The 26,942-nt window shown below is 48.6% G+C and overlaps 1 protein-coding gene and 2 long non-coding RNA genes across 12 annotated transcripts in view; 1 reads left to right on the top strand and 2 right to left on the bottom strand.

Moving 5' to 3' along the window:
- Nucleotides 1–1,870, top strand: part of LOC139751190 (uncharacterized) — a 4,937-nt gene extending 3,067 nt beyond the window's left edge. Inside the window, exons 3-4 of the long non-coding RNA XR_011713299.1 lie at nucleotides 1–91; nucleotides 185–1,870. The exon at nucleotides 1–91 is cut by the window's left edge and continues 117 nt beyond it. This is a non-coding gene — a long non-coding RNA (uncharacterized lncRNA). The remainder of the gene's footprint in view (nucleotides 92–184) is intronic.
- GEFmeso (Guanine nucleotide exchange factor in mesoderm) overlaps nucleotides 1–26,942 on the bottom strand; it is a 360,741-nt gene that overhangs the window by 15,057 nt on the left and 318,742 nt on the right. The window lies entirely within an intron of this gene.
- On the bottom strand, nucleotides 2,040–26,730 carry LOC139751191 (uncharacterized). 2 transcript variants are annotated; one of them, XR_011713300.1, is made up of 3 exons: nucleotides 26,683–26,730; nucleotides 2,211–2,331; nucleotides 2,040–2,055 (listed from the first exon to the last, which is right to left on the bottom strand). It is a non-coding gene; the product is annotated as an uncharacterized lncRNA (long non-coding RNA). The 2 variants fall into 2 exon arrangements; XR_011713301.1 differs by having other exon boundaries at nucleotides 2,044–2,055; nucleotides 2,207–2,331.

Below are 26,942 nucleotides of genomic sequence, written 5' to 3'. Positions count from 1 at the left end.
TCGCAGTCCGAAGTGGTGCTGTACGCCCCTACTACTGAAGCGGGTCTCCTTCAGAATTTCCAGCCGTCCGCTTCGTTCCCTTTTGTGCATGGCAAGTATTGTTTCTCCTCTATCCCCCAGTGGTGTGTGTATATATATATAATTATATACTACTACTACTAATAATAATACAAACTTCCGACAGGAAGGATCGTACCCGGGACCCGTTGGCAAGTCTGCAACTAGGATATGATCGCCCCTTGAAATTGGATATTCGTGAGTTTTGTGGTCACCTGGCGTCGCGAGGATTATAAAGATGTTCGCTTGCTTAGGGCTGAAGGCAAGGCACAAGCGACTGTCACCCTCGCAGTCAGAGGTGGTGCTATATGCTCCTCTCAATGGCTCCCTTACGCACCTGTTGCCACCTTCCGCCACTAATACTGAAGCAAGAACACGCAACCGTGTGAAGCAACTACATTGAACACTCGGTGAAGGTGGACCGAACAGCGGGCCACCAGCATCCAGAACTCAAGGCGGCGTGGAAGCCCTCACGATCCTGATACCACATTATATATATATATATATATATATATATATAATTCCTCCGGGAAAGAACAGAGGATTGAGCCCATGGGAATTATCCTCACTTGGCCCCCTTCTCCGTTATTTTTGGAAAAGTAAATTACTGGAGGGGAGGAATTCTAGGTTTCTGGCCTTTTACGGCATGTAAGGGTTGAAAAATCAATAGCTTTGTATGTATATATATATATATATATATATATATATATATATATATTTCGGTGGTTAAAGGATTATGGCCAGACAATAGTAACCTGCGTAGTGGGGGTTTGTTACCAATGTCTACTGGTATATCGCCCTCATTGCTGCCTTCATTAACGTGCAAGATGCGAGCGATCCTGGTGTCTATATATTACCCTGCATCTATGATTTACCATTTGTCTCGTGAGGAAGTATAGAAATAAATCGAAGCGTTTTCAGAAAATTTTCGTAGCCTGTAAGATCCTGTGACAGTCACGTGTTAGCTTCGTTAATTTTATGATATATATATATATATATATATATATATATATATATATATATATATATATATATATATATAAAGCTATGAGCGGGGGGCTGGAAATCCTCCCCTCTCAATTTTTTTTAATTTTCCAAGGGAAGGAACAGAGAAGGGGGCCAGGTGAGGATATTCCCTCAGTGGCCCAGTTCTCTGTTCTTAACGCTACCTCGCTAACGGGGGAAATGGCGAATAGTTTGAAAAAAAAAAAAATATAAAGCTATAATTCTGATACCCCTTATAACGATATCTTGATCGAATTCAATTAAATGGCTTAATTTTGGACACGGGTAGGGTACCCCAAGTGTGTGTGGGTGAATGACTGGATGTGGGTGGGCAGCAGGATATATGGATGGGCGACATTGGGAAGTATCAGTTCCATGGTGGCAAGGGAGAAAAGGAAGATGTGGGTGGTGTTATGTTACCCTAACATCCTGGTGGGTGGCCCACTACATACCATGACCCTTAGAGATCGTACCCTTATGCTCAAAACCTTACAGTACCATAATAACAAGGCGCCACGCATACCCTGCTGTTTCTATCATATATTTCCCACAGCAGTGAACACCGTATGCCGAGTACTCACCCGATGGGTTTTGAAGCTTCTGAGAGCCTGGGTTTAAGGTTACCGTGTAAGAAATGTAAGACAACCGTCATTTATTAATTCGGAACATCAAAAAAAGTCTACAATAAATGTAGGCAAGGAGGAAGTGTGAGGCAAGTCAGCTGAAGCCGCATACGGCGAGATGAGGCCTGTACAATTAACCTGCCAGCGGGTGGGGTGGGTCACAACCCGGCCGGCAAGGTCTTGCGGCGATGGGTTGCCCGCTGACCACGCCCACACCATAGATGCGGTTATCATCTGAGGACTACAAGACTGGCTCAAACCGTGTGACCAATTCCTTCACTGGCTTGATGTTTCCGTCACCCGGACGTGCCTTGGCCGGAGGTCCAATACTGCCGCAATCCCTTTATATCTAAGTCACGTGCGTGTAAAACTGATGGTGGAGAAAGGCAAGAAATTTATGTATGTTTCAATGAAATTAACATGCGTTAAAATATCTTCAAGCGTAGTTATGGTTTAAGGTACTTTCATTACTTCAAACATAGTCATAATTTCTCTAATCTTAACGAGTTGTGCAGCCATACCCACAACAAAACCAGCCGGATGGAGGGTGTCACCAGCTGGCCACCCGCATCACCAGGGGCGCCTACGTCGCCATCACTGGCCCTAGGGAACACAAGGTGCAGAGGCAACCTAAGGGGCATACCACCTGGGGCAGTACCAGTCAAGAATTGATTCCTGCATCTGTTACTGATAAATAATTACATAGTAATAATACACCACCAACAATCCCGCATCATACACTTATCTCAAGCTACTGTCAACAGTCACAACAGAAGGAACCATACATCAAAGTTACGAAAAATCGATCTACATTGGTAGTCATGTATTCAATGTACACGCATGTCTCCGTAAACAAAAAATAAATCTATATAAACGAGAACAATTTTAAGTGGTACATGAGAAGACCGGATGATGAAACAGTCTGGATAAGGGAGGGGATCAACTTAAGCTGGACCATATAAGGCTATATAATCTCTCTGCGATAGAAAAGGGCGACGTTTCAGAATGTTACCCCACCTTATCTCTCCTTGCCCTTTCCAAGCGTCATAATACTGAAACAAAACTAATTTTTGTTAGTCCAAACACGTTAAGAAAATCGTATTTAGCAATTCACCCTTAAGGGTCGTCCAAGGCCAGGGGCATCATACCTCAAGAGGTTAGCAGGTTACTAACCACACGTACTATGTACGACTACAGACCCTCACTTGATTCTGGGGGTCCCGGCTTCCACGACCGACTCAAGCACAAACTGAACGCCAGGAGAAAGTTGAAGACCTCCGAATGACAGGCACGGACGGTGGGTGGGTAACCCGTCCTTTCATCTCAGGTAGAATCTGTCTGTCCCTTTGTCCAGAATGCTGGCTACCTCGAACCCCTTCGTCCAGTCTAACGAGGCTGTTACAGTGCACGAGAAACTCATGGATTAATGTGAAATGAGTAGACATTTTTTTTCTTTTACAGATGAAGACCTGTTTACTTATTGTATAACTAAAGAGGCACATATAATGTCAGTAAAGCGAATCTCTTGGCCGCTGCCTGTCCTCTGCACCACAACTCTCCCTGTGGCACAAACACTCCCTGTACGACACTCTCTCCCTGCGCCACACACTCCCTTCCATTCTAACATAAACATGGAGACTATCCTCTTCCCCCTACACACACTACCCACCTCACATACACACAGTATCATCTGCATTCATTCACTTAGTATTCATTACGTCATACCTACCCAACGAGTCGGGCGCCTTCCTGTAGACTTACCAATTGACATAACTGTCTGTCTGTCTGACTCGTTGTGAACGGCCAGAATAAAGCAACACACGAGGGAAGGCATATGATGCAAAAACTGACAATGTAACACAACTACCTAATCTCTCGAGCACGACGGTACGGCCCTCGACGTCCGATGGTACGATCTATAGGTGTGATGGCTCAGGGTCGTACCGTTGAGGCGAGACAAACTGAAAGACGAAGCGTGAACTAAGATCGTGGCGATGAGGGTATGTACAGCACAGATGGTAAGGTGAATGATGGTACCATCATGCTACGCCACCATCTTAAGCCTCTCCCGCCCAGCCAGTCGGTTCACTCCGCATCACAGCAAAATCCAAATGAAAATTACACGGTACGAACGCTCCAGGAATCCGTAATAATCCGGCTGCACAAGCGATAAGAACGCGCTAATCGGCTACTTATACGAGGAGCCGGCCAGGCGGGTTCTTGAAACCACCAGGAAAAAGGAAACTTTTGTTGCCTGCCCGCGTCACGGATGCGTCAGTGGGAACGGAATGTGCGGGAATGAAGGGTTGAGGAGAGAGAGAGAGAGAGAGAGAGACCAGATGGGGCGCCACTTGTCTGCAGGAAGGGCCAGCCAGGCTGAACCTTACCCTCCCTGGCGCCTCGCTCTTTTAATTCTACTTGGCTGACCGCAGCAAGTGAAGCCAGACCTGACGACCGCCTGACCCGCATCAACTTCCTCAACATCCCCCCCCCCCCCCCAAATCACACTTCCATGGCCCGTCTGCCGACACCAGTGGTGAACCTCAACTTGGGTATCGCCCCAACGTGGAAAAACAGTTACATCCAGACCAATACTTACGACGAGACTACCAAAAAGGCAGGTCTAACGCGTAGCTCTCACCGCAGAAAAAACAGAACAAAAACAAACTTGGGTTATGTAGAACGTGTCGTGTGAGCTCTGTTTTACTTAAGTGTTATATGTAAAGTGTAAAGACAATATGTTTACAAGAGAGAGATTTTCAACTTCTGTAGGAAACGCCAGAGACTGTGGGTTCCCCGCTCATCTGTCACACGTTCCCGGCCCTCAATGAATATTCACAACCCGTCTTTCTCCTGAGACAGACAAGCTTGACAGAAATAATCCGCACTGACCACTTTTTGCCGCTTAAGTTATCTCGGTAGACCACTGAGGTTATGGCAGGCTAAGTGTGTGTTGCAGTGGTGGTTATGACAGGGTGTTCGGGCACCCTCTGTGAAAGGGGCCCAGATCCATGGCGCCAACCATGTTAGTTCCACCCCAGAGATCTCTGCCACCATCAGCCTGCCACCCACTCTCTCTTGCCACCAGCCTGCCACCTACGTTCCTCTGCCGCCACCAGTTGCCAGCCAGGCATCCCCTGCAACAGCCAGCAGCAATACCTGACCTCTTGCCATCACCGTCACCCCCATTTGCCTCTAGCAACAGGTAGGGAGGCACCCTGAAGGGCGCGGGGACAGTGTTTGGGATGATGACCAGGTACTGTGCACGCCCCCCCCCCCCCCCCCCCCACCCTGAAGACAATCACAATCATGGTGCTGTGTGCGCGCCTCGACCCGGGCGCCGTCAGCACCGGTGGCGCCTCTTCACGCTGTTATGGAGACATTCCTCAACTTTACGGCGCCGAGGACCCCAGGCAGCCCCTACCTGTGCCTCACCCTGTCTGCAACCAAGCATCCTCCCTCATCTCCCTCCCTCCAACAAACCTTTTCTCCGGAATTTAACCGCATGACCACGTTCAAGGATACCACACTAGTTATGATGCCGTTTACAGTAATCTGCTACACCATCGTACTCAGAACAGATCGGAGAGAGCTTTGGACGGTATCCAGGAGGTAACGACATTCGACGACGTGTACACGAAGCGGTCACATGGGCGTCCGAGGGTTCGTGAGGCGGCATGTGTAAGGTGCATAACACGAGGCTTGGCGCCACACTCGCCCCGGTGGCGCACCACAGGGTCGACGTCTGCCTGCAAACACACGCACAGCACTTAGTGTTAACCACACAGCGTTACTAGCCACAGATACGCAGTACAACGAACATCCTTATACTATCCCTACCTTGGACGGCTGTATATGAAATACGTCTAACGAAGACAATTCGCCACAACCACCACATCTCCATCATGACCATCGGTTGGTTCAGCAGGTGACCGAGCGTGGAGGTCATAGTTTACAAGTAGGAAATATTCTTAAGGCAGCAGGTTAAACCTCTTGTTCCACAGTATGGCTCTTCGGCAACACCACGACGGTGCGGTGTGACCCTGGCGTATGACGATGGCCTGGCCCCTGGGCTGTACCGTCCAGCTCAAGTGGTTAAAGAATGTCCAAATCAGGATCCACTTTCACGAGCGATCTCGCTAAATACCCGTCCTCACCTTTAACCCCCCCCCCCCCCCCCCCCCCCCCCGTCCGGGTACTTAAAGACATCCCTCACCCCCTGCTTCCACACCTGCCACCCTCACGTCCACTTCATCAATTGATGAACCACTGTCAACCACCCGACTACTTCAGCCCTCTGACCACTCCAGAGGCCCATCACAAATATCATAAATGACAGAAAGGTCGTGTTCTAACCAATGGAAGGAGAGAGTAAGCATTCTTAACCCCCTCGTAGAAAGGGCTGAGGGGCTCTCCCAGGCGAGAGGAGAGCAAGAGGGAGAGAAAGGAAGAGGTCAAGATGGTACTGACGATGGGTTGTCAGTACTCAACCACCTTCGCATGACCAATATACACACAGACACACACACACACATATATATATATATATATATATATATATATATATATATTTTTTTTTTTTTATACATATTCGCTATTTCCCGAATTAGCGAGATAGCGTTACGAACAGAGTTACATCTAAACCAGTACGTGCGCACGACCGTGCGGTACGAGTCTTGGGTCAGATGATCTAGACTCTTAAGCGGGCGACAGTTCCCACACCCACGTGAGGTGACGTCTTCAAACCATTAACTTTCTAAACACATATCCCAGTTTCCCAGGGTTAGAGGCTGTGCCATCATAGGGATTCCTAAGGGGTACAGGTACGTATGCCCCACGGCAGACGGACGGAAGTAGAGGGCTGGAGGGCCGTGCCCTCATGCTCAACCTGCTGGTCGTACTCGGCACCGTGTGACCAGTAAACAATACCGCCTCAAGTTGGTTACGGGACCAAGTCGGCTGCAAACCAAAGCTCTACAGGTGGGGACCTCCTGCGACCAGTAACGAGTAGGTTATCACCTAAGAGTATGCCACGGTCAGGCCGGAGAATGATGCCTCCTGCAGACACAACTTCCTCGAGCACCAGAACGTTGTGACAACACATTACCAGTTTCCCTCCTCCACCTGGGTCTGTTGTGTGGAGGGCTTCCTCAGTCCAGATCTGGTGTTTGGAGGGCCTCTTTCCTCCACCATGGTCAGGAAATGTGGAGGGCCTCTTCATCCCAGCTCTGGTGAGTGGAGGGCTAGAGGACCCTCATCGGATCAGGTCCGGAGGCTGGAGGGCCCGGCCTCCACCAGGGACTGGTGGGATTTCGGGTAAACGGCCTGGGTGGTGAGCCGGGCAGGAGGAGCCCCTGCACCGTCCGTCTGGGGGTAGACAATGGCCGGCCGGCGCCACTGTGGCCCTACCCTAACCTAACCCCCCCCCCCCCCATCACCTCAGGGGTCAGCAAGAGTCCCAGGGCATCCCTGCCACCATCCCAGGGGACAGCAGGGTGCTAGGGCTTCCCCACCACCGTCCAAGGTGTGGTAACTAACCACACTTGACGGGTAACTCAAACCAACACTCGATGGGTATCAGCCCAGGTCCCAGAGTTAACCCACCACACTATACGGGTACCTCAGTCTACAGTTACTGGCAATATACCACATAAAATGGTCAAGTCTTTTTACATCCACCGGTAACTCACCAACCTCACTCAACCTGCAACATATACTTCATCATGCTTCACCCGGGAACTGAACACCAAAGTTGGCCCCACGTTCCGGGGTTCAGACCGCCAGGTCTCCTCATCTAACTAAGTTTCATTTTACGTGCAGGTCATACCCTCGCTCAGGTTCACTGCACCACAATGGATTCAGGCAATAGGCTTCACACGGTTCACTGCCGGGGTTCACATCCTGCATACGGATCACTGCCGGGGTTGAAATCCTCCTCTCTATGGATCACCGCAGGCATTCACATCCAACCCATTGGTTCACTGCCGGGGTTCTCTCGGTGTTCACAACCTTGACCTCAGGTCCACTCTGGGGGCTGGTTTAACCCCCCCACTAGGTATTTGTCTGAAGCTCTGCTGATCAGTAAAGATATTCAACATTGTATCATCTTCCAACTCCCGATGTTTATTACAGTACTTGTTTAGTGCAGCTAACCTACCCCTACATTCCAGCCGTGTTAACCTTGGACATGAAGTTGGACTTATCTTACTGGAAGGCCTTGATGGCTGGCCACTCGGCTGCATTCCAAGATAACTCCCTGCGGGAGTAACACGCGTACCATCACAGTATAACAAAAGCGCCATCATCAGAGTAAGAGAAATTACTCTCACAATTCCGGGTCTTCTCAGTCCCTGCTGATGGAGCAGTCTGTATGGCAAGACTACAATAACTAGCACGTGAGATCTGCCGTGGTCAGGTTAAGTGAGGCACATATGCTGGTCATTCAGCAACGTGACTGATGTGAGGAGCGACGGTTGCATCTCCAGGACCTACACCGGCCAGGGGGTTAAAGCTGAGCTCCCGAATGGCCCATACGACAGCAGAAGCCGACACATACAACCATCCACCCATATGCCCATACCTACATTCACACACACCCACATCTCAGTACTGGAAGTGCTCCACGAGCAGCAAGACCCGCTACTGGAAGTGACCCGAGACACAGGGCTCCAGTACTGAAGTGGACCTAAAACCTACAAAATCCCTAATGCTGAGGTCACCCGTAAGCGAAGCTGTGTCCAGCACATGACCCTACATAACTTGTGACCTTGCTGGTGGTGCCGCCCCACACAACACACAGAAAGTGTCCTTCCCCACACACAAGGGAAATCTAAACCCGGGCATGAAGGGCCGGCCCACATGGGAAGCGTGCGAGCAACACGTAAGCCAGGCAACAGTGTCAGCCTACAAACAACACGGTCCTGTTGTGTGTTTCAACCGCTCCAACTTACCAACGCCTAGTGCCACCTCCTGACCTTGTGCTATACATACATACTGCACAATTGTTGTCGTTCCCTCAATCAATGCACCAAACTTTCTTCTTTACTGACCGACCGACATGGCTCGGACAATCAAGGCCATCTTAGGCGAAAGAAAAATGTTGGAGAGACAGGGAGGAAAAGTAAACCAGGGCTCCGCAGAAGACCTGATTGTGATTCTTAAAGAAGGAAAGATCATGTGAAGAGGAAAGACAGAAGCTAGAGCATTCCATAGCTTAACTGCTCGAAGAAAGGAGGAGGTACCACAACAGCCAATGCTCGAGTGGCTGGTCTCCATACAAGCGTGAAACAGCAGATAAACGCGTGCTAAATGTCCAAACTTTAGGGTGGGGACACATGCAAACACTTCACGAGAACACTTGCATTAATAATAATAATAATAATAATAATAGTAACAAGTGTTACTCTACTACACGATAAACCATCATGGCCCATGTTCTGCAGACGCCCTACACATGAACTCATGTACACACTCATGACATCTGCTTACCCTACGCACACTCATGACACCTGCTTACCCTACGCACGCACGCACTAATGAATACAACTGAATTCAACAGCAACTGACCACTGCTGGGCTGACGTAGGCCCAGGATATATATTCTACGGTTCCGACTTCCTATATGTCTGATCTTAACAAAAATTCATGTCTATTACCGTGCCCAGTTAGACATCATAACAGGTGAATGTCTCAGTACGTTCATTAATAACCACACCTTCATTTTTTCCCCATGTGTACATCTCCAGCGCCTATGTTCTAACGAGTACTGATATACGAGTGTGCAGCGTGGGTCCAGTAAATCACGTTGTTTTAGTGAAGCGATGAAGACGTGATGATCCTCTGAACCTTCACTGACTAAACCACCTCCTGGTCCCCGCTGGCTGAGGCACAGTGCAATCCTGTAATCCAGCCGACACAGAACAAAAACATTCTAAGTGTTACCATTTCTGTTGTTGCCTTACTTCAGTGTTACCATTTCTGTTGTTGCCCTACTTCTCGACGTCTGAACCCATCATCTTCCCGACAGATTCCAGTAATTCCAATGTCGTGTTCATGAGGCGCTGCCCCGAGTCATCACCCTTACGACCTGACGCATCTGTCGCGTTACAACACTCCAGATTCCCTCCCCTACGTCTGGTATGTGACGCATCTCTCCTCTCATCCCAAGGTCCACACACACACACACACACACACATACACACACGATGATGTCAACCGAGATCACTTTAGTCTGCAGATGACCATCACTGCGGGGATGTGGGCCCACGGGTCGCACCGTGACATGCTCAGAAACAATGAAATGTGTGACAAACTTTAAAATATCCTATATAAGAACACAGAATACACACACACACACACACACACACACACATATATATATATATATATATATATATATATATATATATATATATATATATATATATATATAGAGAGAGAGAGAGAGAGAGAGAGAGAGAGAGAGAGAGAGTGTGTGTGCGTGTGTGTACTGAAGGTTAGGTATGAGGGTGCAGGAGTGTGTCAATGCCTGACCACATAAGGCAATGTGTGGTGTGGGAGGTGGTCTGGGATGCCCATGGGAACTGTGTCCTGTGTGAGCGCCCGCCCGACCGCCTGCACGTAGCTACCCAACACTCCTTCCTCCTTCCCAGATACACACACACACACACACACACACTCGTACCCCAGACATCCCCCCCCCATTCTTCCCTGAACGTACCTCTGTAGTACTCAAACCAAACACAAGAAGGGAATCTTTAGTTTCGTATCATTATGCATGACAGCGAGACATTGCACGAGTGCAATGACAGATATTGTTAGTTTCTTCCAGACGCCATCCCACTCAACCAGGGGAAAAAAAACTAAAACGGTTTAGCTATGTTCTTTGACCTACGAAGTGAAAATTACTTGAAAACATTTGAAAAACTATTCCCCAAGAGGCATGAATAACACAGGTAACGTTATCTTGTGTGTGTGTGTGTGTGTGTGTGTGTGTGTGTGTGTGTGTGTGTGTGTGTGTGTGTGTACTTCCCACAGGGAACGACGCGAGGCAGAGTACACCAGGGTTAGGGAAGGGACCACTCCTGCCAACTGTGTAACCCCCGTCATCAGTCAGGCAATCAAAACCTTTGGGCACGACAGCATGATCCTTGGGCACGACAGCATGACCCTTGGGCACGACAGCATGACCCTTGGGCATGACAGCATGACCCTTAGGGACGACAGCATGACCCTTGGGCATGATGGTCCGACCCTTGGGCACGGCGGTGCGACCCAGCCTGACCTTAGACTGGTCAAAGACCAGGCTACCAAGCGCAAAGAACGTGATCACGATGAAGCCGTAGGTCCACTGACCTTAGAGAGCACCAACAGCGATGTCTCAGCTGATCCACAAGTTTTTACGTCTATACCTACACGGATGGTGGGCAGGTGATGACGTGGGTGGGTTTATACCATTTATACGTAAACAAGTTGGCGGGTTTTCGAGCTAAGGTCTGAGGAGGAGAAGATGGATGTTGCACACAAGAAGAGGAAGAAAAGGTTAAAAATAGATGGACTGACTTCCGGCGGGGGGGGGTGGGGGCGGGGGGTGGTGGGGAACGAAGCAGTGTGCGGCACTGGCCGTGTGACCCCCCCCCCCGTCACCACCACCACCATAACCTGGGTGCCGTCATCTCCAACACCCCCACCATCACAAAAGCTCTTCCAAACAGTTAGTCTGCGCCGTGTTACAAGAAGGATGCAGACCTACACAGCAGACTGAGGAAGATGACGGTAACTACTCCTGAGAAATGTTTTGGTGTGAGGGAAGACACAGCAGATCATATGCTGACGATGATGGATGGAAGTGTGCCAGTAGATGAGAAGAACAAGTAAAGGAAAGCTGGACACAGAGTTGATGGCGAGCGTCGTACCTTGCCAAACAAAACAAGACGTGGAAAAACTATGAATGGTGAGGGAGGCAGGATGATAACATGGTGAGGGAGGCAGGATGATTACATGGTGAGGGAGGCAGGATGATTACATGGTGAGGGAGGCAGGATGATTGCATGGTGAGGGAGGCAGGATGATAACATGATGAGGGAGGCAGGATGATAACATGGTGAGGGAGGCAGGATGATTACATGGTGAGGGAGGCAGGATGATTACATGGTGAGGGAGGCAGGATGATTACATGGTGAGGGAGGCAGGATGATTGCATGGTGAGGGAGGCAGGATGATAACATGATGAGGGAGGCAGGATGATAGCATGGTGAGGGAGGCAGGATGATAACATGGTGAGGGAGGCAGGATGATAGCATGGTGAGGGAGGCAGGATGATAACATGGTGAGGGAGGCAGGATGATAGCATGGTGAGGGAGGCAGGATGATAACATGGTGAGGAAGGCAGGATGATAACATGGTGAGGGAGGTTGGGCGCGAGTGTGAAGGCGTGTTGAGGATCTGCCTCGTATGGGAAGACAATTTCCGTCCACGCGTTTGTTTTTATGACCGTGTCAGCACTACGGGCCTGGCAATGATGCCCCCGGGGTCGTGGTGAAAGGGTCAAGATGTTCAGTACCGTACACGTCCGCCAGCCGACCAGCAAGTGGTCAAGAACCAAGTGTCTCAGACTCAAGTCACGGAGGTTACTGGGGGGTTCGAACCTAATGAGTCTTGGGTATAAAAGAATACATGTTTCTTTGGCTCTGAAGTAAAGGTCAATGGGATTAATGGGTACAGGTCAACCAGGGTCAGCGAGTGGGTAGAACTGGACACAAGGGCACTACCCACAACCCAGACTTTTCTTTCATGCGATGGTCAACACAAGGAGGAGGAGGATGAAATTTCAGTATTGGTTGGTTGACTGGTTATCTTCTGTGTGAGAGGAGGGATGGTGGACGATAAAGAAACCTCGTGTTTATAATTGAAATGTTTGGGAAACGTTACTCCTCTGAGTAGGGAAGGGGGAGACACCTCGTACAGTCTAGTTCTGGGGTGGCCAACTCAGGTGAGACACACAAGACAACACTTAGTGACATACAACGTCCAGGAACCCTAAACTTATCATCTGGGTACCGGGTATCCCAGTCGTCCTCATGGTGATACAACAGACATAGTATCTCAAGCGGGACGAAGGTGATTAGCGTGTGATGTGACTCCTAGTTTGATGTACACCTAAGACAGCCACATCTGAAGCAAGCGAGATCACCTTACGTACAGCTAAGTCAAGCGAAGACACGACAGCTGTATATCTGAAGGAAAACGGGGATTAAGGAAACCCTGTATCCCATTTTTCCTGAGGCTCTGAGAGGTAGACGTCCTATGTAAGGAGGTTATAGAGAGTCTGGATCACATTTCCCCCCAGCAGGTGCCACAGCCACGGCACCGGTGCCCCACCAGGGAGGGAGGTGGAGACCTCCTCCCTCTCTCAGCCAGTCCAAGGTTCCTCAGCTGACCCTCACGTCTGACCCACATCTTACCACATCATGATCAGTTCTCCCTCGAGCGGGTCGTGTGGGCAGCACAAGGACATACTGTAATTATTTGTTTCTGTTATTTCTAACGTCATTAAGAATGTTGCAAGGGGACACGCCACCAGACCTGTGCGTATGTAGGGTCATTCTCATCCTCCTTCCTACGCTACAGTTACTTTCGTAACCAGGACGACCGTAACGACCCTTGATTAACGCGGTGAAACTCCTGGTTATGACGGCGGCGTGACCTCTGACCTGACATTTCTGAGATGATGGTGGTGGTACCTGGCAGTTTCACCGTGGATCATGAAACAGACGGGTTGTACAGTGCTTCCTACTGACGCCTCTACTGTTGTCCTCTCGCCCGAGACCCGGGAGATGTCGGCTGATCAGATCTGCGTCTGAAGTCATGACCATCTCAGGCAGGTCACCTCACCACTGGCTAGTTATAAACTTTCCACCATCAAAAATTACATGAGATCATCTGTGGTCCGCTGGTAGACTTGATCTGTCCGTGATCATCGCTTCTCTGTGGTTCTTACGAAAGTCAGTCAAGGATTCGTAAAACATCAGCTTCCATAACGAATGGAAATAGTGTAACTATTAAGTGGTGAGTCAGGCACTGCGAGGTCAGAGTTCATCACAGGTGTCAAATGAAATGACCTCACGTTTGCGTCACGATCTTTTGTGATAGCCAAAAACAAGCAGTAACCAACGAGCCAATCATTGTTCCTCATTCCTATGACAACGATAATTAATATCATCCATATTTTAGAGAGTAAAGAGAAAAAACTTCGAGGACCACAAGCCATCCACCAACATGCACCACATGAACATTTTAAAAACAAACCCGAGTTTTCCCACGCACGCCAGACGCATCAACTCCTCCAAATCCAAACCACGGTTAGACGAACACAAACAAATCTGGATTCATATGCAAACAGTAAAGCGGCAATACACAAGTCAGGCACGTAAAAACAGCGTCTTACATGGGGGCCATCTTGTGAGACGGGGATCATGAAAACAAACCATATGATGCACGGGTGTAGGGGCGAACCTTGCGTGTCTGGTGGACATCCTGGTGCCTCGTTAAACCTCCCTGCAGTCAGAGAGTCAAGCCCCAACCGCTGCACATCCGCACTCTCTGTTCCTCCTCCTGTTCTCATCCAGGTCTCCGGATCATGGCCCCTTCACAGCACTTTAACATCCTGTATCCTCGCATTAACTCCTTAAATAGGATGATAAGACTCTTTGGTGTAAAAACCTGATCTAACCTTTAACCTGACCCTTACGCGTGGTCAAGGTCAAACGTCACATCATACCAACGGGTCATACCGTTAGGGTCGGGGGTAGCATCGCCTTACTTCAAGATAGCTTGAGGCACACTGAGGAGGGCTGCTAGTGCTCACTCACTTAAAATGGTCTCAGCGACCAAATATACGACGATCTCATCCTGAGAGCGTCATATGGTTGGCCCTGCAACAAACCAAAGCCGTGTATCGCCTCTGACAGTACATGGGGGCGGACAATGATTCTGGCGTTCACAAGTTAGTTCATGTACCCTTCCGAGGTGAGAGCCGCACATAAAACAGTAACTGTGGCCACTCAACGGGATAACAACAGCGAAGAATTGTACCCTTCCTACGTACAACAAACACCCGGCAGCCATGGCTACAAGAAACCAATAAATTATCGGCGGTTACCACATGTGCATCGGCAACGTCTGAACAGTACAGGAGAATCAGGTAAAGAATCCGGTATCAGTAGTGTCGTACAATATAAGGCCGAGCTACACCGGTGGCTGCCGACCACACTGCCACAACCCCCCTCCAGCCCACGACACTCGCGCCATGAGAGCTGCCATTCAAGACCCGTCTCCAATTTGCCTAAGAATAGCGGATGGTGAGGCGCCGACATCCACGGCCACTTTAGATTATTACTAGATACGCCAGGCCCTGTCCTGGTGTGGGCCCGGAGGGGGCCATTCTCCAGCCAAATAACAACAAACACAGGAGATAAAACAGAGGCTCTAGTATGAGAAGGAAAAAATGACGGGAATAACGTTATGATAAGGGTAAATGCCGGAGGATCACCAGGCAGAGAGCAACACTTATCAACCATAATCACTGGATATGTATACATAAACACTGGATATGTATACATATCAGATGTGAGCCGTAAAGTATACATACAAGATCAGTTAAGTCTAGAGGCATGCGGGCCATGCCAGCCACTTTGACGTCATAACAATGATGAAACGTGATTGGTCTGGGTACCAACAGCGGGACGGCGCCATGACCCAATCACCTCTCATTGTGCTGCCAGGATCAACCCTTTCAGAGAGAGAGAGAGAGAGAGAGAGAGAGAGAGAGAGACTGACTTACCTACAAACTGATATATTACCACCATGTTACACTTCCTTCTTCAGCACAATATAACTGGCTAACTCTTGCATAGCATTTCCCGACTCAATATCATCTTTCACAACGACTCGTGTCGTGCAACAGCCCCTGCGTCCTGTGACAAAACCTCACCTCATACTTTCCCATCATGAGGCGTTCACGTTTGAACATCAGCCTCGCAATCTTAACCACAAACAACGTCTGAATGAGACCCGCCACGGAAAACCGCCTCTAATGACGCACACACCACAATACGACAAGAGACTAGTGCAGGAGACCCCAAACATGACCCACCAAATATTACAAGCGATATCAGTCACTCGGTATCAATGTGTACACCTACTGCCGTGTACACATGCCGTGTGTGTGTGTGTGTGTGTGTGTGTGTGTGTGCACCAGCAAGCCGCCATCGTCCGGCGTCTCATTCTTCACCGTTTATTTACTTTACAGACCATCAAGCCCAGCCAGGGAGAGGTCAGGCAAGGGAGGGAGAGGTGAGAGTCACTGATACGATCGGGGGAGCTAACGTATGCGGGGAAAAAGAGGGAGAAAAAAATGGATGGCGGGTGGAGGGGATAAAGAGGGAGAGAAAACGGAGGACGGGATACAGAGAAAAATGAATGGAGAGGAGGGTGAGACACACACAAACGTGGATCTCCTGGAGTTGTACATGCATGACTCAGAATAGCAGAGGTGAGCGCGCTGCGTGTTCTGGGGGAGACGAGAAAGCCTTTGACACGGCCCATCACAGAAGACGGACAGCCTGGCTAGCTTCCCTGGCTGGGGGTCACGGTGTACGGCGGCTACCTCACTGAGGGGTAGCACTGGACAATGGCAACAACGTCTCCCAGGTCACTGCTGCTCCCACTACTGTGTCTGATTCGCCGCATAAAAAAACTAAATATAATAACTAGTAAAGTGAAAAAAAAATAGTAATCTTAAAAGTCTAAAGAATTATCCAGGGTAATTTTTCCTCTGTGACGATTGAAAATGATCTTTCGCTATCGTCAAAGTCAACAGTTCCCACTGAGGTACTTCCTGTATGGTAAGCACGACAGTCGCAGGTCGAGACCTACAGTGCCATTATGACTGCTACGTGCAGCTTGAGGCCTGGCTGGCCACACCACACAGCTGGATCCTGGCGACGCCCCGGACTCCTCCGTGAATGAGAGCCGCGCTGAAGACGTCACGTGACCCGACAGTACCAACAAGGCCCTAGGCAGACACCACCATTCCCTGGGTACTCGACTGCCGCCCTTGTTAGGGTAGCGACCTTCTCGGGGTGGTCGACCTAAAGCGTCCCCTACTGGCGTGAGTGCCACATACTCCACCTACCATGTAACCACCCCACAGTAACGCTACACTCTAAAAAAAACGCCAAGAGCCCACGGTGACCTGACCCCCATAGTTACGCCATAGCCCATTACACCAGCACTAACTTGTGATAACATGACCCACATCACTCGTCTGAATCCTCCTCAAGTTACTACAGTGTGGGCGAAGCTACTGTCGTCCCCGGCACCCTCACCACGGTCCTCTACAACACCTCCAACACAACGATGAAATGTAAGTCAATCAATAAATCATAATCATATCCCTGGGGGGAATACCTCCCAAGTATTCCCTCCTGTTTTACTCTTTCAAAAGGAACAGAGAAGAAGGCCAAGTGAGGATATTCCCTGAAAGGCTCAGTCATCTGTTCTTGACGCTAACGCGGGAAATGGCGAATATGTATGAAATAAAATATATAAACCACGATAATAAAGCGCTTGACTCTACCTTACTCTTCACAGACTGCTCAGCCCTGCTGTTCATGAACCCACCAGAGGAGCGACCCCTTGAATTACCAGGTAGACAACTCCTACGCCCCGCCAGTCTTTACTGGTCCCACTCACCTCAGTGCTGAGAGGCGGCCCTCAGCCTCTCTCCACACCGAGGGCCGTCCTCAACCCTCAGTCTCCCGGTGGCGAGGGGAACCCCTTACCCTGACTCTCTGTTATCGAGGGTTCCCCCTTACCCCCCTAACCTACAAGTCAAAACATCACAATAATATTAGTAAGGTGAAGGTACGATCGTCTGTATAAACTGGCAATACAGACCCAGAGCTTCGTCATCAACAACCTCTGGTCCGACTCCTCTTGTAAACATGTGTTAAACCACACCAAATATACGCCAGCCAACGGTTGCGTATCATTTCACAAACTTGGCAGACGAATTTGCATGAAAATATCAAAAACAAGACAGCGGCACAAAGTATATAAATCAGGAACACCAGTATATGGGTACGTCAACACACAACATAACACAGGGCGTTGTCTACGTCGGTCACAATGGGGAAGGAGCCTGACACATTGCTCTGCCAGCGAGGAATACCGTTGATCCCTTAAACTGTTGGCGCCCGCAGCCAAGCTGGTGCGGCACACTCCTCCCCCGACCTGCCAACTTCTTTCTCCAGTCTGTCTGGCGACAGGTTCCCGTCTACCACACTGGTCGTACCCAGCCAGCCCCACCCATCGTAATGGTCGTACCCAGCCAGCCATGGAAGTCGCAAGTCTTGATTCTTGCTTCGCTAACTTCAAAATGTCCCCATTTTGAGACGGAACAGTGGTCGCATGAAGTACTTGGTTTGATGATGTTTGTTACAACTGATCTTAACCTTTTGAAGACAAGGTACGACCCTCGAGCACGACTGTACGACCCTTGAGCACGGGACAACCCTAAGACATGGCATTTTGACCTGACCCTTAAAGGGTGAGCCAAAGGTACGGCCATCATACCCAGGTGTTAAACCGTCGTGCTCAAATGTCGTACCGTCGTGCTCAAGTGTCGTACCGTCGTGCTTTCTCAGCAGCGGAGGGAGAAACAAGTGATCATTTTACCTACCCGGTAAGATCAACCTTATATATAAATAACCTAACCTAACCTAACACGACAATCGCGTTAAACTTTTGCTTTGTTTCTTCTATTCTTTTCTTCTGCCTGGACGATCAACGTTCTACTGCACGTTCTATCAAGTCTTGGAAGGTATAGGTACCTCCTCCCATTTTCCTTTTTCAAAAGAAAACGGACTTCCTCCACCACTAATGGCGGGAGTTCGATTCCTCTCCAGTTCCGTCAAGAAATTCCACCTTGTTAACTTTGGCCGGGATGACGTCAGCGTCGTCTCAGGTCTTGGCGGGAAATTCGGCGGTGCTTGGCCGCCGTAATGAGCCGTATTGTGGGCCACAGCTGCCCACAATGCTACATAAAGTCAAGACCGGCGAACCAGTTCGTTATGGGCGGACTGGGCCTAGCGAGGCCAGGTGACTCCAGCCTCGCTATCCACAGTGAACCCTGACCCAAACAATGACTCGTAAAGTTCAACTCTCCAAGACCAGTTCACCACTGGACACAAAGATCAGGAATTTTTCACTATTTTTTTTTCTTTTACCTCTTTCTCTTCCAGATGCGGTAAGCGATACGCGTTAGGCATGCCACAACCTCTTTTTTTCACTTCTGTTTCTTGGGACAAGCAATAGTAAAAGGAGTTCTTCTAAATAATTACCTTATTTCAGTAACTCCGACTATCAAACAGCAAAACACATCTACGACGGACAAACAGTGTATATCCAAGATGACCGAGGGACCAAACCTCCCGGCTTGAGCAACACCATGACAACTGTTTACTTCAGGAAACAAGAAACAACACAGATACGTTTGGTTGTCATGTACAGGGAGGAAGCCTGGCAGCCAACACCGTCAACATCACTGTCAACTGAGAACACAGTCATCTTTTTTAAATCACTTACGTACGTTCTTCAGTGATAAGAGCTGTAAACAAAAGGGTTGCTACCCCACCCCCACAGTGCGGGTAACTGTGTTACTTAACACGAACATGGATGATTTGTTGGGATGCGAACCCCACGTTCCCTGACGACCCAAGCATCAACAAGAGTAGCAGCAACTTATCCGCATTCCACATTAAATATCCGGGTTCACGCGCTCTTCCGCTCTGTATATACACCATTACATAAAGAACAACACACACAGGGTCATGGGGTCCAGAAATAACCATGAGAGCGTTACAACTCTGGTCACAACCACACGGAAGAGAGACAGAAGGAACAACATGTGGTCCAACCTTGCTGTCCTGCAGCATCAGACCCACTGTCCACCTGGCTGGGGAAGTGTACCTTACCTTATACTACAAACACACAACCGAACAACAACAACATTGATATCAATAATAATAATAATATACATACATACATACATGTACATGAAGAAAGGAACCAAAGCTACGTCCAGTATAAGTACGATACAGGAGCTCGTGGAACTTACAATGTGGCAAACTGTTTATTCTGCACCCACCTGCTGGGTGGTAGCAGGAGGCAGAGGGGGAGAAGGTTTGGCTGAGGGAGGGTTGCTATGACGTGGGGGGTGCCTCGCCCGCACACAATACTCACCTGAAAAGGAAAAAAAACATAATTAATTATAAGCTCGACTGTCAGTTTTCACGAGTTAAACCATAAATATTTCTGCAAGAAGAAAATATCTAAAATTCTTAAAATCAATCACCTGAGATCATATGAACAAATATGTATAAATGGAATGATTAATCTTAAGAAATCAACGAGGGAGCAATCTAATCCCCGGAGACAACGAGAAATGTGTGGGGTGTGGACGGTCGAAGGCTGTCGTGCTGGTATTTCCGACATGCTGTCAATCTGGTTACCAGCAGCCAAAACTTAAGAGTCCAGCTTCGAGCAGTTCCTCGACAACCAGACCCAACTATTTCTCAGCCGTACCTCACTCCTTCCCTGAAAATAAAACTATCTCGTTTTCTTTACGTATAAAACATTACCTTAAAAATAAAAATCTTTAATCGAGAGTCTGGTTTATACATCATTATCTTCCTCTCTTCAGCTCTGGGGCAAAATATTTCCAATACCGAGCGACGTTATCAACCTCCTCACCTTCAGCAGGACAGTACGACCCTTAAGCACGACGCTACGACCCTTAAACACGACTGTACGACCCTTGAGCACGACGCTACGACCCTTGAGCACACTACTGTACGACCCTTGAGCACGATGGTACGATCCCCGAGCAGGACAGTACGACTCTTGGGTAAGATAGCCTGGTCTCTGACGTGACCCTTCACAGTCAGGTCAAAGGTCAAGCAATCACAGGCGAGGTTGGCACCGTCGTGATCAAGGACAGGCACCATACGGCAGGAGGAGGGATGTACGCACCCCCCCCCCCCCCCGGCATTATCCGGTGCGGGGTATGAGCCAACATAATGATCATGAGAACGAACAATGTCTGGCATGTCCTGCATCGCCCTCACGCATACACTAGCATCATCAAGCCATCGCGTACTGCCACACCGGCATCAACAGTACGCCAAACCTTCAAGCAGAGTCAGCAAACACCGACGCGTCAATCTAGGGTTCGAACCAACATACAAGCATAATCACTGAAAACGAGAAACACGCTACAAAAACCGACTGCCTCAGTCACACAGGAACAAAGGGATATATGCCAGTGGGTATGGCGGGGACGAAGTATATACCAGTGGGTGAGGAAGGGACCTAGTATATACCAGTGGGTGAGGCAGGGACAGGTGATGGACGGGTCATGGACGGCGCCAGGCGGGTACTCAGCAGCCACCCTCCCGCCCGTCATGCTGTTAGCGGTCACTTCCTTATTTCCCGTGTCACGCAACGGGTACCAGCAGGACAGTCTCAAGAAATATTGTCACATAATCTACAAGCATCCTTTGTATATGCAAATATCCTATTCCTCCGAAAGTTCAAGTGATAACAACGTATACATCAATCTGACATAACTTGGTTTCATACACGGTCAGGTCACTAGCTTTGTCATCATACCGGGTCATATGATCGTGTTCATGGGTCGTACCGTCGTGATCATGGTTCTGGCTGTCAACAAGTCTACATCATCGACAAATGAGAAACCATACACAAGAATTACTGTAACAGAAACATGAAAACATAATTATGATACAGTCAGACCTCTGATCTGATAAGGCAATTAACCAACGACCTACAATGGGGGAGATAAGCGAGACTAGGCTTTGTGTATCAGGTCAGCTGGTCGGTAATTACTGGGGGACGGCTAATTACAGGCGCCGTCTGCTCTTGCACGAGCCTCCGTAATTAGCCTCATACGTTGGTGCGGACACCGTGGGAATGGAAAAAGATTCCGTTCCTCTCCTGCAGCGGACGTGGAGCGAAAGGAGTTCGGGTCAGGATTTCCGTTATCTTACGTTCCATACAAATGAGGGAGGACGTGATAGCCGGTAACAATGTCCTAGAGCTGGCACTTACCACCAAAGGGGAGAGCGTTACAATCATACTGAGAATAAGGGGAAAAACAGCTTACGAAATGTGACAGCAACACAGGAACCAGACCAGAAGCAGCAGGTTATCATGCGATCCTGCCCAGCCACCCGTCAACACCACGCACTGCCTGCAATCCAGTCCCCTTTTTTCCCCCCCTAAGCTACACCGACCACCTGCCTACCTTGACCTGTCTGCAGCCTGCACTGACGACCTGCACCTGGGCTCGGGCCTGGCGACCTCCGACCGCCATGGTTCCACTGGGTCAGCCCGCACGACTCCCTCCCTCTCCTCTTCCAGGTAGAGCCTCATCAAACGTTATGTGGGAAACTGAGGCACATAAAACCGACAAACGTCACACAGTTTACTGATCAATACAACTGGAATGATTCGGAAAAAGGCGATCTTATTTAGGTTTTATACCAGAATAGCTTCATACTCACACTGGACTTGCTTGTGTACTTGACCAAGGCCCAGTAACAGCCAACCCGACCACTCACTCACACCCGTAACCAGTTACAACCCACCCGACCTTCAGTTTACACTACAAACAAAAACCATCCTCATGATAACACATGCCAACACTACACTCATTTCACCACCACCACGCCAAAACACACCAACCCCCGCCATCATCACGCCAACACACACTACCCTCCGCCAACACACACCCAGGACCATATGGGGAGGGGGGTTGGGAGGAGAAAGGTTACTGTGGGTCAGAACAGGTGTGCGGGCTACGCTTGACGGCTTCTGCTGACCTGACCTACTCTAACGCTATCCTCCTCTGTCTGCCTGCCTGGCCCACCCTCCACACCACGCACCAGTGGTAGCCACCACAATGACAGAGCTGAGGGTACAGTACGTTATCGGCGACATCCTCTGCGGAAAGTTCGCCTGACGGTATAACCCTTGGGTATGATGGCCTTGACCTTGGTCTGGCCCTTGAGGGTCAGATCACCATCATACTTAAGGGTCGTACCGCCGTGCTCACAAAGGTCAGGTCGTCCCTCGCAAAGTCTCCTTCTGGTGTAAAGTTTATTTGCTCAAGAAAACGTTAGCCTCAAGACGTCAGCTCCCGCCGGGCTGGGCCACCCATTTCTGATGGGGTCTTTCGCCAGAGGAGATAGAGCTGAGGAGGCCAGTGTTTACTTACAGGCTTATGCTTCTTACAGACGGAACAGTTTTATGGACCAGCCTTTGTTCGCCTTCCCTTATCTTTGTTGCAGTTTTACGGGATTCTTTTTCTTTCTTTGTGGTGGAGCGGGCGACTGTCTCGTACGAGTCAATGTGATCCCCCGGGTCTGCAAGTGTGGTGTGGTTCTTGTGTGTCTGTGTAGTGTTGGAAGGAACACCAATACATCAACGTGGTGCACGGTATTTAACCCCCTGACCACGACGGTAGGTCCCTTGAGCAAGACGGTACAATCCTTGGGTACTATGCCCCAATGTTGGATCTAACGCCTTAAGGGCCGTACAGTCATGCGCAAGGGTCCTACCCTAAGAGGTTTACAGAGTGAGAGAAGTAAACGCATAGCTATCACTCCATGTGGGACTATAATCAAATAACACTAGTAATGGAGAGAGAGAGAGAGAGAGAGAGAGAGAGAGAGAGAGAGAGAGAGAGAGAGAGAGAGAGAGAGAGAGAGAGAATCACGTCAGCCCGGAACGTGTACCGTCCACTGTCCGGCGACCTCCTGCACCACCAAGAGCTTAGCCGCCGAAGCATCAAGATCATTGCAATGCTTCCCGAAGCACTGGATGACGTGGGGTACGAGGAATGGACAGCTGCATGACCTCACGGGAGGGAAGTGAGGACGGCTGGATGACGGGCCGTGAACTGTGTCATTAGGTCTCGTCACATGAGGGTAGGATGGCGAGTCAGCCATGCAAGGCAACCCCCCCCCCCCTCCTAATACGTGAGGACCTGTAGTGTCCCAGTGGGACAGATGGGGAAGGGAGAGGCACAGGAGAGGATGGTAGGATCGACACAAACACCGAACTCAGTTCCCACAGCGCCAAGACGCCTTGAAAGAGACCCGTCACCCATCGATACACAAAATGAACTACCCTTGCTAAGCAGTGTGAAACTACTTTCTCATCTAAACCAACTCACATGACATGACAGGTCAGATGTGTACCCGAATGAAATCTAACCTAACCTAGCTTCGTGAAGAAAAACGTGGTGGGGGATCAGGTGATTCATGAAACCTATGTGAATAACCAGCATCCATTTTCTCCTGTGATTGCCTGAGTTTATCCAGTACTGATGTATGTTGCGTGAATCCACGACCCCTCCCACCCCCCACCCAACTACCACTATAATGTCCGTGGAAGGCAGTTACAGAGGTGGTGTGCGGTCATCGTGGATTCACGGAACACACATCAGCAGTGGATCAATTCAAGGAATCACAAAAAAAAAAAACTACTGGCTATTCATATAGGTTTCATGAATACATGTAGACCCCCCCCCCCCTAGTTTTCCTACACAAGGCTACGTTAGGTTAGACCAGATTTGGGCAGAACCTAACCTAGCCCAGCCTAGCCTAGCCTACAAAACGCTGGAAAAAGTGGAATCTTCAACTGATCCAGTTTCACTCGTACATTTTTCTAATATATACAATTTTGATTCCAATACTTTAAGCTCTCATTTTCGTACTTTCAGAATTCACAGAAAAAAAAAAGATCCATTAAATCAAAGAAGGACCACCCAGCGTCCTGCACGATGCTTCCCATGATGAAGGTGGCCTTAGGGGGTGCAGGACCCCTGTCCCACCACAACCACCCACACGGCAGCCTCCGACCTTCCCGCCCACCACGCCATCTCTCACCACACACACCTCTGCTAGCAACTCTACCCAGACACTACCCTTCTCGCCCACACTGGTCAGGTTAAAGGCGTGATCCAGTGGGATGAGGCCGTCAGACGGGAGGGATAAGAAAGAGCAGCTAAGCAACTCTGTGGCCCCTTCATCATACGGGTGGACGCCCACACCAGGATGCTCTAACCCCAAGTGCCCTTCCACGAGGCCATGAAGGAACTGCAACGAGCAGTGTGTAGGGCGCGGAGTGGTGGTGGTGCCGGGTAGGGAGTGGGAGTAGAGGTGCATTGTGGTGTGCAGGCGTTGACTAGGGTGGGTGACGGTACTGGTGGGGGTAATATAAAACCATGTCACAAGATATCTCAACGATACGGCTTTTATGCCTCTAACGTGCGCTGCAGGAACACCCACACACAATACACTGTACATACATCTGCGAATACACATACAAACTATTTTCTAAAAGTGATATTTAATTTCAATTTCCATAAATTCTGTCGCGCGCACAAGCTGAGAAGACCAACTACTGAAAGTACAGTAATGAACAACATCACTTAAGTCTATTTTCTTTTTTTGCAACCCATCATTTTATTCAATTATCTGTTTTACATTTTACCTGTTAACATTCACCTCTGAAGAATTACATCAATATTACATAAGAATTGTTCATCACATTAAATCTTTGGTCCTTTTTTTTCAATTTCTGAGATATGGGTCACTACAAAAGAAAAGGACAACGTTTTTATATAAAAGACCGCCAGGAATGTGTACTTGAATGCAAGTAATATACCGAACAATGAGGATAATATGGCCGCACAATTGAAGTTCATCTGATGCCATCGCCATCATTCCATGGGATTATCGAAACTTCATAGCCATCATAATGTACTGGAACGCTGGCCGCAGTAACGCTCATTCAAACCAATTGATACAGTAGGATGGGGCACAAAGGTAAATCCTAATAATAATACCATAAAGTGCCTGGATTAGTTTAAATGGCACACATCGGTCATGACTGCAAACGAGCGACAGTTGGGGTCTCAGGACGCGCCACACACTTTTTTTTTTTTTTTTGTGCTCCCGGGAGCCCATCACACCGACAAATCTCACGCCGACCAAATGTCTTTGTGTGAGGCTTTCCTTTACCCTACATTTATTCACTGAAGGTCAATACTAACGATGATACACTTATTACGAAATTATGCAATAAATTCCACTATTTTTCCAGCAGATTTTAGTTGCTGGGGTGAATATAGCGTTATTTCACGCTTAGCGGGGGGCCGGCCACGACGAAGCCCACGTCCGTGTATTCGTAACAAACTACATTCACGATCAACTACAACAGTAACTTCAATAATATACAACATTACTCAAGTCTCTGAAAATAATGTATTCCTGATTTGCACACACACAAAAAGCAGTCGTTTTTATCACAGCTCTTCATCACAATGTAAACTACAAGAGACCCTTTCACTGTGTTCCACAGCCGGAAACCAGCCCCAGTAAGGGAAGCCACTGCTTTAAGACCCACCGGACAAAAACCTGTCTACCACCACACAAAACCACGTGTAAACAATGAATTTGCGGTTCCATCGCCATGCTGACGCCCCCCAGCCTGACATCTGATGCCACTGATTCTACGTCAGGACAAATTTGGTAGAGCTGTACCAGTCATCCCGGAGGGGTTCAGTACAGTTATCATGATACTCTAGCTATGTAATAGACATGGAGATTTGTGGGCAAATTTTGATTTTCATTGTGCAATTAAATTATATAACACATTTTTCCCCGAGTTTACCATGTCACCCACCGGTGGCAAGGGCTGAACAGGAAAACTATGGGCTTATACGTCAAACCAATAAACAAGTAGCATTAATATGCAAACAAAATGATTCTCATCTAACTACGGTTGGCGGCACAGCTTCAAACTAACATTAAATTTCATTTAACGAAAGAAATTAAGGAATCATTACCTGACACGCAAGCCTTGCTAGAAACGTCAGCACACTTTGCATTATGGGAAAAATGACGTCATGGATTCCAATAATGTTCTATACTTCCATCATAATTTACGTACCATAAGTTGTTAATTACACTGAAATATGAATAATGTTAGATAAATAACCGAAAATATTAAGGATATATATCTTTTAATATACAAGTAGGCAAAACACACAAAAAAATTAATAACATAAAAGTAAATCATGTTGGTGGCAGGGCATGATTTATAGCC

This window comes from Panulirus ornatus, chromosome 11, assembly GCF_036320965.1.
Source record: "Panulirus ornatus isolate Po-2019 chromosome 11, ASM3632096v1, whole genome shotgun sequence".
Lineage (NCBI taxonomy): Eukaryota > Metazoa > Arthropoda > Malacostraca > Decapoda > Palinuridae > Panulirus > Panulirus ornatus.
This window is presented reverse-complemented; position numbering and strand designations above follow the sequence as displayed.